Source organism: Plectropomus leopardus, chromosome 5, assembly GCF_026936395.1.
Source record: "Plectropomus leopardus strain MGB_pleo_1.0 chromosome 5, ASM2693639v1, whole genome shotgun sequence".
Lineage (NCBI taxonomy): Eukaryota > Metazoa > Chordata > Actinopteri > Perciformes > Serranidae > Plectropomus > Plectropomus leopardus.
The window spans coordinates 32,207,704-32,220,993 of record NC_142180.1 but is presented as its reverse complement, the minus strand read 5'-3'; the positions used below and the strand labels follow the sequence as shown (position 1 = coordinate 32,220,993).

Below are 13,290 nucleotides of genomic sequence, written 5' to 3'. Positions count from 1 at the left end.
CTGGTTTAAAACATCAGACAAATACAAAATGAGATTGCAAAAACTAAATCTTACCTTACTGACAGTGCAGCCAGTCCTGTGAGAGGATGAGGAAGTTGCTGCTGGATGAAGGCAGGGTGCGTGCAGACACACTGTGGCGATGGGGGAAGTGGAGCTCTGTGAGTCTTGGAGGAAAGTCACTGAAAGTTTCCTCAATCAGAGGGCAGAAAGTTGACGAGAAGTCTTCAATGAGCTGAGTTTTTCGTCTGCTCTGGGTGTGAGTGTGGCACATGGCAGCAACATCAGAGTCTGTGAGAGGTTAAAAAAAATACACATTGTCATTTTTTAAATACAGACACGATCAGTGTGTCCCACAGATCAGCATATGAAAGGCAGAACGCAGAGTACCAAAGAGAGGTTGGATAAGGAGAAAAGATTGATGCATGAGATTTGATTAATTACACCCATGCCACTCAAATAAAGCTGTCTGGTCGGTCTCATATGGGAGAAAGCATGGGACATTTTTCATGCCCATGTGTGCTCTCCTACGACTCCAGATGGCCAGCTAACCCCCGACGCTCTGTGATGGACCTTTGCTTTAACAGCCCGGCTAAATTCAAAGTGATGCAGCAGCAGACTGACTTTATGTAGCTGCTTACCAAAACATTTTGTCCAATTATCTAACTTTACCAAATAAGTGAACCAAAAAAGAAAAACTGATTATAAAAGCTGAGTGGAAAGCATCCCATCTTTTAACATGATCATGTGTTATGGTAATCTGAACATCCAGAGGAGGAACAAACAGCAGAAAACAGTGAACATGGCCTCAAAAATCACAGGGAAGCCACAAAGGCATCTAAGAAGCATATACAAAGAACTCACTCAAGTTAAGTTCAAATGATTATTATTGACTCTTCTCATCCACTTCTAATTATAGTTTTATGGTTTACAGTTTATAGTTTTACAGTTATTTTTTTTCTCTTGTATGTATGTCCATCTTCATTTAATTGAAGAGCAATCTTCTTCATAAGATGTTTACATTTCTTATAGGATACGTGCAGTTTTTCTGATTTCGATTTTAATTGTTCTATCTTTCTTTATATCTGTGTCAATGTGTATATTTGTCTCGTTGGTTTATGCTTTATCGTGTATTCTGCAGCTGCACTCAGTACTTTTGCCCCAAGACAAATTTCCTTTGGGACAATAAAGTTAATCTTATCTTGTCATTGATCGTGCAGCTCTAGATCGGAAGCAGGTATCGTTTGACTGGAGATGATTTTATACTAATTGGTACTGGGTTATTCTGGTCCAAAGAAAATAACAATTAACAATACTCAGCCTTAGCAAAAGAGCAGATGTGTCTAATTGGCCATCACAGTAACCCACCTCAACTGGCAATACTAGTCAGTGTAAGACATTGCATGGGCACAAGCAATGAACTAAGCCTCATATTGTTAGAATCACTGCAACATATATTGTAAGAAATATTAAGATAAATTATTTCCTCATGTTTGACACCCTGTATTGAGATGTGTAAGATGAAAGCGCCTGTCTTGATTTAAATAAGTCATTAAAAAAAGCGTCTACATTCAGATACAGCACATCACAGACAGCTGACGTATTCTTCCTGTCGTCTGACTCTACTATTCTCCGTACGCAGGTAGGCCTACAATAGATTGTCAAATTAAAACGAGAAGGCCCACTGGGTCTCTAGCCTAAATTTTTGACCCATTTATTTCATGAACCAGTTACCGTCAGAACCTGTGTGGGAGGTTTTCTTGCCATAATGGCCTATTTGTGCTGGTGAGAAAATCCCTTCAGTGTTTCTCTGCTGTGTATCATGGTACATTACATTTTCATTACCATACAAGTGTTTCAGATAAAATGTTACTATAGTTTTTCCCATTTCTGAGATGTATGCTTAAGTCGTTTAAGCTAATATATACATACAAAAATATTTAAATGAAGGTCTGTTATTGTGAAAAGTATTTGGTTAAGCCTTATAACACATTCATATACAATCAAGGTAAACCCCCAAAACACCAAACCAAGCCATCACACACACACATCACAAAATGGGGCTGTTTCTTCATTTGATTTTATTATTTTTGCTTTGTTCGGTTTGTTTTTATTTTCATATTCAATAGCACAATACAGTGTCAGTAGTTTTACCTCTACTGACTTTCGTGATCTTGATCATTAGATGTAAGGTAGTCATAAAACCTAGTCCAGCTGACCTAAATCAGTGTTTTTCTCATCTTGTTATTCCAACAAAATTAAACATTTTTAATATTTCCGCAAGTTTTTAGTCTTGGCTCATATAAATAGTGAAGTCCAATCACGTCAGCACTGTCAACAACCAATAGCTGCGCTCTCTCCAGCATCTCACAAGAAGCAGCAAGCAGAGTGGACAGTCCACATGGAGGGGACTCCTGGGAGGCGCAAGAATGTAAACAAGTCTCTGTTCTTTTGGACTGTGGAAAAGGAGGAGAAACTGGTGGACTTGTGGAGTTGAAAAGAGTATCTGGGATTTAGAGTGTATCTGGTTCACTTTTACTGAAAAATCTTAATTTTTGAAATGGTTTACCTCTCATTCCCATGGTCTCCTCCCAATAAAACAATGCAGCAAACAAACAGAGGCTGGTAGCAAGTTGAGGTGACAAAATCCAAAATGTAAAGTTTCTCTTCATGGATTATATTGATGCAGAATTGACAAGAATACTGTCAGCATCTGACACTTTTTATGTTGTTTTCCTAGACTTATGTGTTTTTGCAGACATGTAACTAATTGTTGTTGATATGTCATATTTCTTGAAGGGAGTTTGGCGCAGTATTTTCCGGGAGGAGCAGGATGGAAATAATCTCTAAAGGAATCCAGTTGTAGTTTTGCGAATAGTGACCCTTCAGCATCCCCAGTCTTTTCAACATCTTATAGTGCAACTAAAAACTCACACATTATAATGTGAGAGGGTGTCTGACTATTTTTTCAAAATAATAAAGTAAACAAACATACATATATTTTTATATGGCTCTTATCACAATTCCACTTAGCAGCATTACAATAAACCCTGAAAGTCTGCCGCATATCATGCTCTCTGTTTCTGGTAACTGTGTGACAGCTGATGTAAACAAAGGATCGGGCAGGACACATGTTCAAAACAACCGATCCCGATCATTTAAAAGATGCATTGGTCGGGCCTGATACTGATCCTTCAGATCAGATCGGGATTACCCTAATAAAAAAGAAAACAATTTTTGTAGATGTGTTTAAATTAGGGGTTGACAGATAATTGACCTGGATGATTACTGGAGCCGATTTTAGGCCTTTTACCAATTACCTCTATCTGCATTTTGCTTAAATGATTGCTGATATAAATAATCAAAAAGTGCAAAGAAAGTTTTACTTTGTAAAACCCCATGGATCTATTTTTATTTCTTCTATCTTTTTTTTACTTGACTTTATAAAAAAAGTTGCTGGGAACTTGCTGTATATGACGCTGAAAGTTTTGATTAAACATTTGCTAAAGGCATTTAAACAAAGTTTTGTGATGGAGTTTGTTATATTCCAAATTCTAAATATTGACAGAAAGATTTTCATTTTTATTGTAAATGCATATTGGTTCCAAATATCGGTTATTGTCTCATTAACTACTAATAATCGGCATCAGCCCTGGAAAAACGATTTTAGTCGACACCTGGTTTAAATCAATGTACTGCCAAGTTCATAAAAAAAAGGACAGGAAGTAAGCACTTAGTATTTACACCTTCATGTTAAGGCACGCATGGCAAAAATGACAGTAAAAGGAGGAGTTGGGTTTATAATGGTCCGTTGACTTTCAGCTATGCAGTGTTATTTTACTGCTCACTGCGTGTGACTGTTTTGAAACTAACACAGACTGGGAGCCTTATCTCCGATTACAGTTTGTCAACACAAGCCGTGCACTTTGCGGCAACATTATAAAGGGAGTGGAGAGTTGTAGTAAAGAGCTTTATCTAGACACTTGTTACCTACTTAAAAACAGATGCAAAGAGCTATTCTGCTCCACTATGTGGACCGCAGAACAGGATTGAAAAAAGGGAAAAATGCCAGGAAATTTAAAAACAAAACAAAAAAAGAAATTTAATGAAAGCCAAATAAGAGGAAGGAAAATGTTGTGTATATCAGTATCAGCGGTGGTTGCAGCAGTAGCAGCAGCGCAGTCAGTGAGCGTTGTGTAAGCGTGAGAGCAGAGGTTGTATAACTGTGATGTCATCCGTGCTTCACTGACCTGCTGGCCCAATGACCTACTTTCCTCCTCCTCCGATCTAACTTAATCACAGCTCCACAGGCAACACCTTCCTGTTCTTACCAATAACACCACACTCCCTGTCAACACAAATCCTTTAAAAGCCAACCATTTTACGCAGCCAGTACATTCATAAAAGGTGTGAGCAGGGAATCACGCTGTCTGCAGATCACATTTCTTCATTTAATCACATGGCATGCAAAGATGCCAGAGCCTCAGTGGGCACAGACTTCAAGGAAAAAGCCTTGCAGACGTGTAAAAGTGCTGAATTTTCAACAGCTCATTATCAGTTTTTAGTAATGTCAACAGTTTAGATAAGCACACATATTCAGATTAACACAATTTACACACGCAGAAGTATTCTTCATCCTAAAATGTGTCAAATCACACCCAAAACACTCTTTTATCATCATTTTTCTATCTCTCACACAGCATTGTGAAGTATCTGTTGAGTGTGTGTGCGTATGTGGGTGTGTGCACGCATACTCAGATGTAGGGCAGCAGAGCTCTGAGGATATGAGTCACTCTGAAGTGGATCTATGGCGCCGCTTGTCACGCACCCCGCCACACCCCGCACTGAGATGCCAGCACAGCAACAGTGCCAATGGGCAACACCATAGCAACACGGGCCTCACCGTGCGGAGTGAAAATAGCCCGGCTGAATTCCTCTGAAGCTGATACTCCCTCCATCATACACAGAGTTATCAGACTATAAGGCTAAGACTGTGGATGTGAAACACTGTGACAGATCGAGCTGTGCAGCGCCGCAGGAACACGTGTCATGTAAATATTACTGTCATGTTTTCTCATGCTGTGGCCATCATTCTGCATCATTTAGGGGAAACCAATCATAAGCAATCCCTCCCATCCTTATTGTATTATGAAGCAGATTCCCTCCATCAGGGAGAGTGCTTTTACTATTAAATTAGGTTGAACAAAGAGAGAATACAACAGAGGTAAACGGCTTTCTCTTATGAATCAGGAAGCCCGGAAATTCAAATAAAAGGCGACATATTAAATGAACCCCGTGATGAAAATCCTAATGTGAACCAAAGAGCAGTAATCAATATCCACCAGGGATGCAGCTTTTCTACTTTTATGCTCCACCACACAGGATAATATCACTGTGTATTAGATGTTGCTCTAATGAGGGCAGAAAGTACTTGTTGATATGCAAAGGAGCAGCAGCCCTCCGTGCAGAGGCGGGCTAAAGCCTTCAAACAGCCTTTTCTTTACAATAGTTCGTTTTTATCCACAATAGAACCAAATCAAGCTTTTCTATTTTGCTGAAAACAGCTTAATAAATATGTTTTATATCATACAACTGACAACAGCACAGTTGTTTTTTTTTTTGTTTTTTTTTTCAAAATTATCATCTAAGGAACTTGAATATGTGCACATTCAATGGCCATCCATTTAATAGTTGTTGCCATATTTCAGTTTGTTTTTTTTTTTACCAGGCTGGTGGCCTACAGACAGACCGCCATCGCTATCACCGGAGCTTGCCTCTATTATAGCTAACACAAAATGCATAATTACACAAATACATATATACACATGCACAAATCTGACAGTCATCCAAATTTATCATCTCAGTATACTCAACAAGTAAGTTCCCTTAAAGTTATCAGTGCATCAGATCAGGTGACCTTCTGGTCTTGCTGAGGTTTGGCGAGTAGCAGACATAACTCACCAGTTAAGGGGCTATTCAATCAACTTGAGTGCTTTCTCAGGCCATAACAAACTGAGGACTGTCTAGACTTTTTATATTTTAGTTGGGAAAAAAGATGACATATTCCACGTACAAAGCCCTATTTGTTGTTTTGTTGTTTTTTTTTTTTTTTTTTTTAGTATTAGTATTTTTTTAGTATTTCTCTATGGAGTTGATCATAATAGTCATCAATTAATTGCTATATTATTATTATTGTTTAATTATTATTATTATTATTATTATTATTATTATTATTATTATTATTATTATTGTTTAATTATTAATTATTATTATTATTATTGCTATATTCCAAAAGTGCCTCAAATTATCTGACAATGTTACTGTTAAATTTTCTAAAAAGGGACATTTTTTCTGCAACTTTAAACCCTGTGTGCAGACAGTATTGTCTGGCAGGTCTTGTATCACATGATTAGGTAAACTCTGGTGTCATAGCAACCCTTGTGTTTTCTTCATCATCTACGTCACACCCTGACACCTGAGAGCAGGGGATTTGTGAACCCTCAATGAATCCAGGTGTCACAACAGAGACCTCAGCTTTTACAGCATTTCCAGAAAGACATTGAGGCAAATTAAGGCCATACATTCTCTAAACCCTCATTGTTTTTTTTTCACAACAATAAAATAGCTGTTTTAAGAAAATCTTATTGATAGAAAACACGTCTTCAAAGGCAAACTTTTTTTGCACCTTTATTAGAAAGGACCACAGCAGAGTAAAAGGGGGAAGAGAGGGGATGACATGCAGCAAAGGGCCACGGGTTTTCGATTCTTAAAAAATGATTCTGACATTTTTTTCCCTTAAAACTGTTGGCTGAATTTTTAAAGAAAAACTGGTGTTTTGGGGTTTTTTTCTCTTTCAAATTTTTGGCAATTTTTAAGAAAAAATATTTGACTTTTTTTTTACTTTTTTATAGAAAAAAATGCCTCTCAAACCCATGGCATGTTTTCTTTAAAAGTCACCAAAAATTACACCATTTGTCACAGCCAGAAACTGTAAAAACAGATATAATTGTTGGATTTTCAAATTTCTGATGGTTCTTGAACACATCATGTCTTATTATACAGGTTTGTTTAAAAAAAAAAAAAAAAAAGTTAAGTGTATATTTAGTTTTCCAAAACTTTTCCAGGCCTGGAATTTGGTATTTGCAAATTCCAAGATTTCTCCAGGTTTTTCATGATAGGAACACTGATACAGTCTATAGCAAAACTGCTTTGGTACTCAGGTCGGAGCAAACGAGGGGGGGGTGTTGGGGGATGGGGGTTGTTTCTCATCCTGCTCCAAGTGTTGGGAAATATCAAGGATAATGTTATGCAGATTTTAACATCCGGCAAGCAAAAGAGTCGCTGCCAAGGAGGTCACACAAATCAACAACCTACGAACAAACACACACCTACGAATAAATTACTCAGTCACACATCCTGTCTGAGGCAGCATCAAGGCCTGCACATCCTGGTGGCATTCACAAGATGTGAATCCCTTAGTGGTGTCCTCGTGACTGGGATGTGAGATGACATGGAGGATGGTTTTAATAATGTCATGGTCATTTGGACTGTGAGCAGTAAAATACACAACACAAGCTTGTTGACTCTGCCCACCACACTGCTGCACGGTTGTACCAACCGAACCCTCGACACTGGGCAGCCAGCTGTGTTTCCACTCAAAGCGCATACATCCACAGGCCCGGCAGCACAAAATGGGTCTTTGTTTTGCATTTTCACTCCACAGCCCACAGACAGGAATGTTTGAGAGGCAAGCAGCAGTGGCTGGCAGGGGCCCCTCGACTGCTGCTGGCCTCCTGTCCCAGCGGAGCAGGAACTCAGCCAGGGGCCTCACACTGATGCCAAGTGGGTCATTGGAGTTCAGAAGGACGACTGGCAGCACAAGAGAAGCAATCAAGAATGACTACAGACCCGCAGCCCTGGAAGACCACAGTCTATGATCAAAACATATTACCGACGCGTAATCAACAATATTTAATCTGGTATACAACTCAATTTTGTAGCTTGTAGTTTCCCAAAAGACTTTGCACCACATTATATTTTACTCTATTGATCAATGTGTCAAAGGCAAAATCGCACTTTATTGACTGCCGATAATCGGAGAAAAACAGAGTACTTCCTTTGCTCTGCCACTGCATGATCTTAACACCATTCATCAGGCAGAATTCACAAACAACTGATACAAAACCTGACCACCGCACAAGACCCATTTTGACATACACTACTAATGCAATACTTTCATTTTTGCTGTTTCAACTTGTCAATTCATCAATTAGTCGACAGAAAGTAAATCAACGTTTTCAAGAACTGATACACTGTTGAGCAAACATGCAACACAGTGGCATCTCGGAAGGATTTGCTGATTTTGTTTGCAGAATAAACATGTTGTTCTAAATCAGTTACAAAAAATGTTAGTTTCAGCCATAGTTGACATCATGTTTGAAAATAACCTCAAACTGAAAAGTTGCCCGCTTGGGAATTCATGAACAATTTCCAACGAGGCATATTGGCAGTGAAAGCACACAAGAGTTTGTAACATTCTCACGCACAACATTTTTCTCTAAAGCACGTCAACCTATTATGAGAGACTAGAGAGAAAAGTTTCAAATGCTATACTCAAAACAGTTTCAAGATGCAAATATGACTTCTAAAAGGAACTACGGGAAACTGAAAATTCGTCCAGTGTTACAGACTGTCCTTTTATACCAAAGGCAAGTAAAGCATGCAAAGCCTGGTCTTGTGTGTGACATGCTGAATATTTTTGTGAGGAATGTGGATGTAATGGTCAGGGTTAAACAAAGTTGTTTTTTTATAGCAGAGATATATGCATTTAAGCCCTTAAGTCATTACTGTGAATTGGCAACTCCACATTTTACACATCAAATTCGGTTTACAGGTCTTTGGGGGCAGGGGCTTGCACAGTACATCGCACATGCCATGAATGCAGAAATATTTATTGTAACATAAAAACACGACTTTTTAAATTTTTTCCAACATTCATGTAAGGGGAAAATAATAATAATAATAATAATAACAATAATAATAATAACAATAATAAGAATAATAAGAATAATAATAATAACAATTATAATAATAAAAAAACCATAAAATCCCATATCTCATGTCTAAGCATCATTAAAACTTTTGAAAGATTTATTTAAGATATTTCAATACCAATTAAGGTTTTGCTCATTTATTCATTCATTAATTCATTGTCCGTAACTGCTTATCTTTGTAAGGGTCGCAGGGGGGACTGGAGCCTATCCCAGCTGTCATGGGGCGACAGGTGGGGTACACCCTGGACAGGTCACCAGACTATCGAAGGGATGACACATATAGACAACCAGTCACACTCACATTCACACCTACGGGCAATTGAGTGTCCCCAATAAACCTAACCTGCATGTCTCTGGGATGTGGGAGGAAGCCAGAGAACCTGGAGAAAACCAACGCAGACACGGGGAGAACATGCAAACTCTGCACAGAGGGGCCCCCGTCCATGGTCCCCAACCTGGGTTCAATCCGGGGACCCTCTTGCTGTGAGGCGACAGTGCTAACCACTACACCACCATGTCGTTAATTAAGGCTTTATAGTTAGATTAATTAATCAAGTGCTTTTTAGGACTTTTTGAGGATCCACGGGAACTCTGGCTCTAGATGCAGCCCTTTTTTGTACTGAGCCTCGGGACTTATATAAACAATAACAAGCACAAACAGCTTGCAAACACAGCAGTATGAGCAATACCAACTTATAAAGAGCATCAGCAGATGCAAGGAATATTAAAGCTTTTCCATGATAATATCTCATCATGAGAAAATGATTCGAAATGCTCTGATGACTCAGTCAACATCATTTCAATTCCATATTCATTATATTCAGGAGAAACATCGACAGGCCGCAGATCAAAAATAGAACATTACTGAAAGGATGTATAATGTCTCTGTAATAGCTGCTGATGAATTAGGCTTCAAAAGACTTAATTAGCCAAGACTGTCCATCCCCTAATCTGACTGACCCAAAAACAGACCGCTGCTAAAACCAAGACCGAAATTCAGAAGGTGAAGCCCAAGTTGTCTTACCTTTTATCTTTGAGTGATGGTTAATTAAGTAGCTGCTTCACCTCATGACGGATGACTCTGAGGCTGCTTCTTGTCTGAATTCTTCACCTGTTGAATAGAAAGAGAGAAGCTAGATTTACAAATGAGTGGCTCACAGCAAAGAAACTCACATTACTCAATCAGAACTAAAACATCTGGGTCATCGTGAGCCTCCCACAGCACTGCAGGGATAAGAGAATAGCTCCAAACACACACACTCGGGCGTCTCACTGAAGTTCATTCATTCACAGCCCGAGCCCCTGGCCATCAGCTGGGAGAGGATTTACTTCCAGGCAAGGTAAACAGAAGCATCTGCTCCTTGAAGTGCATTATTATAAAGCTGTGTGTCATCATTATAAATAGTGATGCTCAAGGTGTGTGAGTATGCAAGTGAGTGTGCAATAGTGTGTCTGAGCAGTGCAACTTGGATATTTTATTACCTTCCTCACTAACAAGAACTTTGTCATACTAGCACCTACAAACAGTGTCATAAAATGCTGTTGATAAGCTATTCATGATAATATAATGGACTCATACTACAACATTACTAATATGCTGGCTTCCTGTTGTATTCTTTGTAGGGGTTGAACGATATTGGTTTTTCAGGGCCGATACTGATTATTCGTAGTTTATGAGACTTATAAACAATATTAGGAGCCAAAATGCATTTACAATAAAAATAAAAATCTTTCTGTCAAAATTTAGAAATTGGAATATAAAAATCTCCAACACAAAACTTTGTTTAAGTACCTTGAGCAAATGTTTAATCAAATATAAGAAGTTTAACATCATATACAGCAAGATCCCAACAACTTTTTTTTAAAGTCAAGTAAAAAGGGAAAAAAGGGGGGGAAAGTGGATATATCGATATCAGTATCAGTTAAAGGCAAAATGTCATTTATTGGCATATCAGATATTGGCAAAAAATCCAATAGCTTGCGTCCCTAAAAAAAAATAATTATGACTAATAAATAGTGAAAGGTAGTCAGGTGATGGAGACAAGCGAGTAAAGAAAGAAACAAATAATTTAGAGGTGCTGGATTATTATCATTATTATCATGATATTATAATTTGTTCATTATCAACATGCTATCAATATATCATTTTTAATATCTCAGTTGTTGTCAATACCCCTAATCTAAACAAAAAAATATTACATTTTTAATATTATAAAACAGAAATGCTGCAAATCCTTACATATAAGAGACTGGAATGGCACTTTTTTTGACAAATTGATTAAACAATTATTGATTAGCAAAAGTGTTAATTTTCTGTTAACAAAATATATTAATCAACTCATTGTTTCACCACTAAATGTATATTTCCAGTTAATTTTTTTTTTTTATTTCTGTAGGCTAAATTACTTAACCTCATTGCAATTACATTATTGTCTTAATACTCTTGTAAATGACAACATCTTTTGTTAAAACAATCAGTGTCAGCTTTCAAAATAGCCAATTTCATTTGCTAATGTCTAATGTGAGCACTGAGGAGCTATCACCGATGACAGTGATGTTACAGATAACACAGATGCACCTCTACCCTGTCAAATTTTAGGGAACACCCAATAGACTTGACCCATTTTTTCTCGATCATAGTAAAATCAGATAGTGTCACTCTTTCGATTGCCCCTGATCTCCATGTAGGTCAACTTTTCCCCTATTTTTTTACAAGAAACAACTGCTCTAGAGTGACTGTTACTTTTGTTTTTAAAGGTGGCACATATTATGTGTATGCATACTTCACTACCTGTATTTGTGTTTGCAGAGGGTGGATTGTGTTGTGAAATATATTATTTTTCTTCATGTGTCTACATGCGTGATGCATATCCACATATGTGGTTCAGTCCATAGACTAAAGAAAAGAAGTGGACGAAGCCTCCAGGTCTGAAAGTGAAGCCAGTGTGGAGATGCCTTAAACCTGCATCCTCTCTAATTAAAGACACTCTTAGGACCAAAAAACTTAATAAGCAGTGGCAAGCTTATTGCAATGATTACATTTTTCTACGGTCAGAGGCGTGTTCATGCATTTCATGCGCAAATAAAATCTTCCTAGCATAGGTCAACATGTCACAAGAGTTAAATGACTCGTTGCTGATTGTCTGCCAGTATTTTTCAGCCGCAATTTACCTCTAAAAGTCAAACTATCCAAAAATTTTAGTTTTGCTGTACTTGGCCAGAGACATAAATGGCTGCAGCTTGGTATCTCGATATTTTCAAATCTCCTCAAAATCACTTCATAAATGTTAGAACTGGGAGATAAAATAAACATTACAATTGTATTTTTTTAAAACAAAACTCCCTCTTTGATGTTACAATATTGTAGGAATGACTATTGGTACTTGGTAACAAAATTCCATTTTTGATTAACAACCATTAGAAATGTAGATATAATGAAATGGGTAAAGGCAACTATTAAAACAAGGAGAACTGTCTGATAAGTTGAGAACATTGTATCACTTTACAGAGATGCAACCTTTAAAATCAGGCAAAAACATTTTTTTTCATATCACAATAAAACAATAACCAGTATCTAAGACAATATATATAGTGTCATATCTCAACATGACATATCTTTATATTGCCCAGCCCTGATTAACACTAATTTAAAAGTTCAGAAAGTCTTCCTCTTCGCCTCGTCAGGTAGCATTACCGTGTCATCTTCGCACACACTGAGACACGCTAAGGAGTTTTGTCAAGTAATGGAACATTATTTTAATGGTTTAGTTGGTGATGAAGTGCATTAGGCCATGCACATAAATAGTCTGGGTGCTGATTTGTGCTTTTGAAAGGAAGAATGCACTCAGAGAAAGGTTGCTCTGACAGAAACAATACTGTGTTGCAGAGGGATTTCTCCGCAGCTGATGTCGCTGTCAGTGGATGTTTTTTTTTTTTTTTTAGAGCTCGGAGAAACAAAACAGTAAAGTGAAACCAGTAGAAGCTATCATTGTGAATTCCTAGTCTGTGTATTTACTGGCATAATGAGCTCATTAATAACAACAACTTTTCTAATGCTTTGTTTTCATAAGAACTAAGTAAAAAAAGTGCGTTCGATTTTCACAGGAGTACATATTATTATTAATTCAATGCAAGAAATTTGCATTTTTACGAACTTCAATTTAACGTTTTACCAGTATCACTCGTGGAAGAATTTCAAGGATAATGCTTGTATTATTATATCTCAGCAAAGTGATGCCAT

The 13,290-nt window shown here is 37.6% G+C and overlaps 1 protein-coding gene across 5 annotated transcripts in view; it reads right to left on the bottom strand.

Annotated features, from left to right (window-relative positions):
- The window catches only part of clocka (clock circadian regulator a), a 40,320-nt gene that overhangs the window by 17,596 nt on the left and 9,434 nt on the right, over positions 1–13,290 (bottom strand). For all 5 annotated transcript variants that reach the window (XM_042483156.2, XM_042483134.2, XM_042483175.2 and 2 more), the window contains exons 2-3: positions 10,075–10,161; positions 55–288 (exon numbers count right to left, since the gene is read on the bottom strand). The gene's annotated coding sequence lies outside the window, so the exon portion shown is untranslated. The remainder of the gene's footprint in view (positions 1–54; positions 289–10,074; positions 10,162–13,290) is intronic.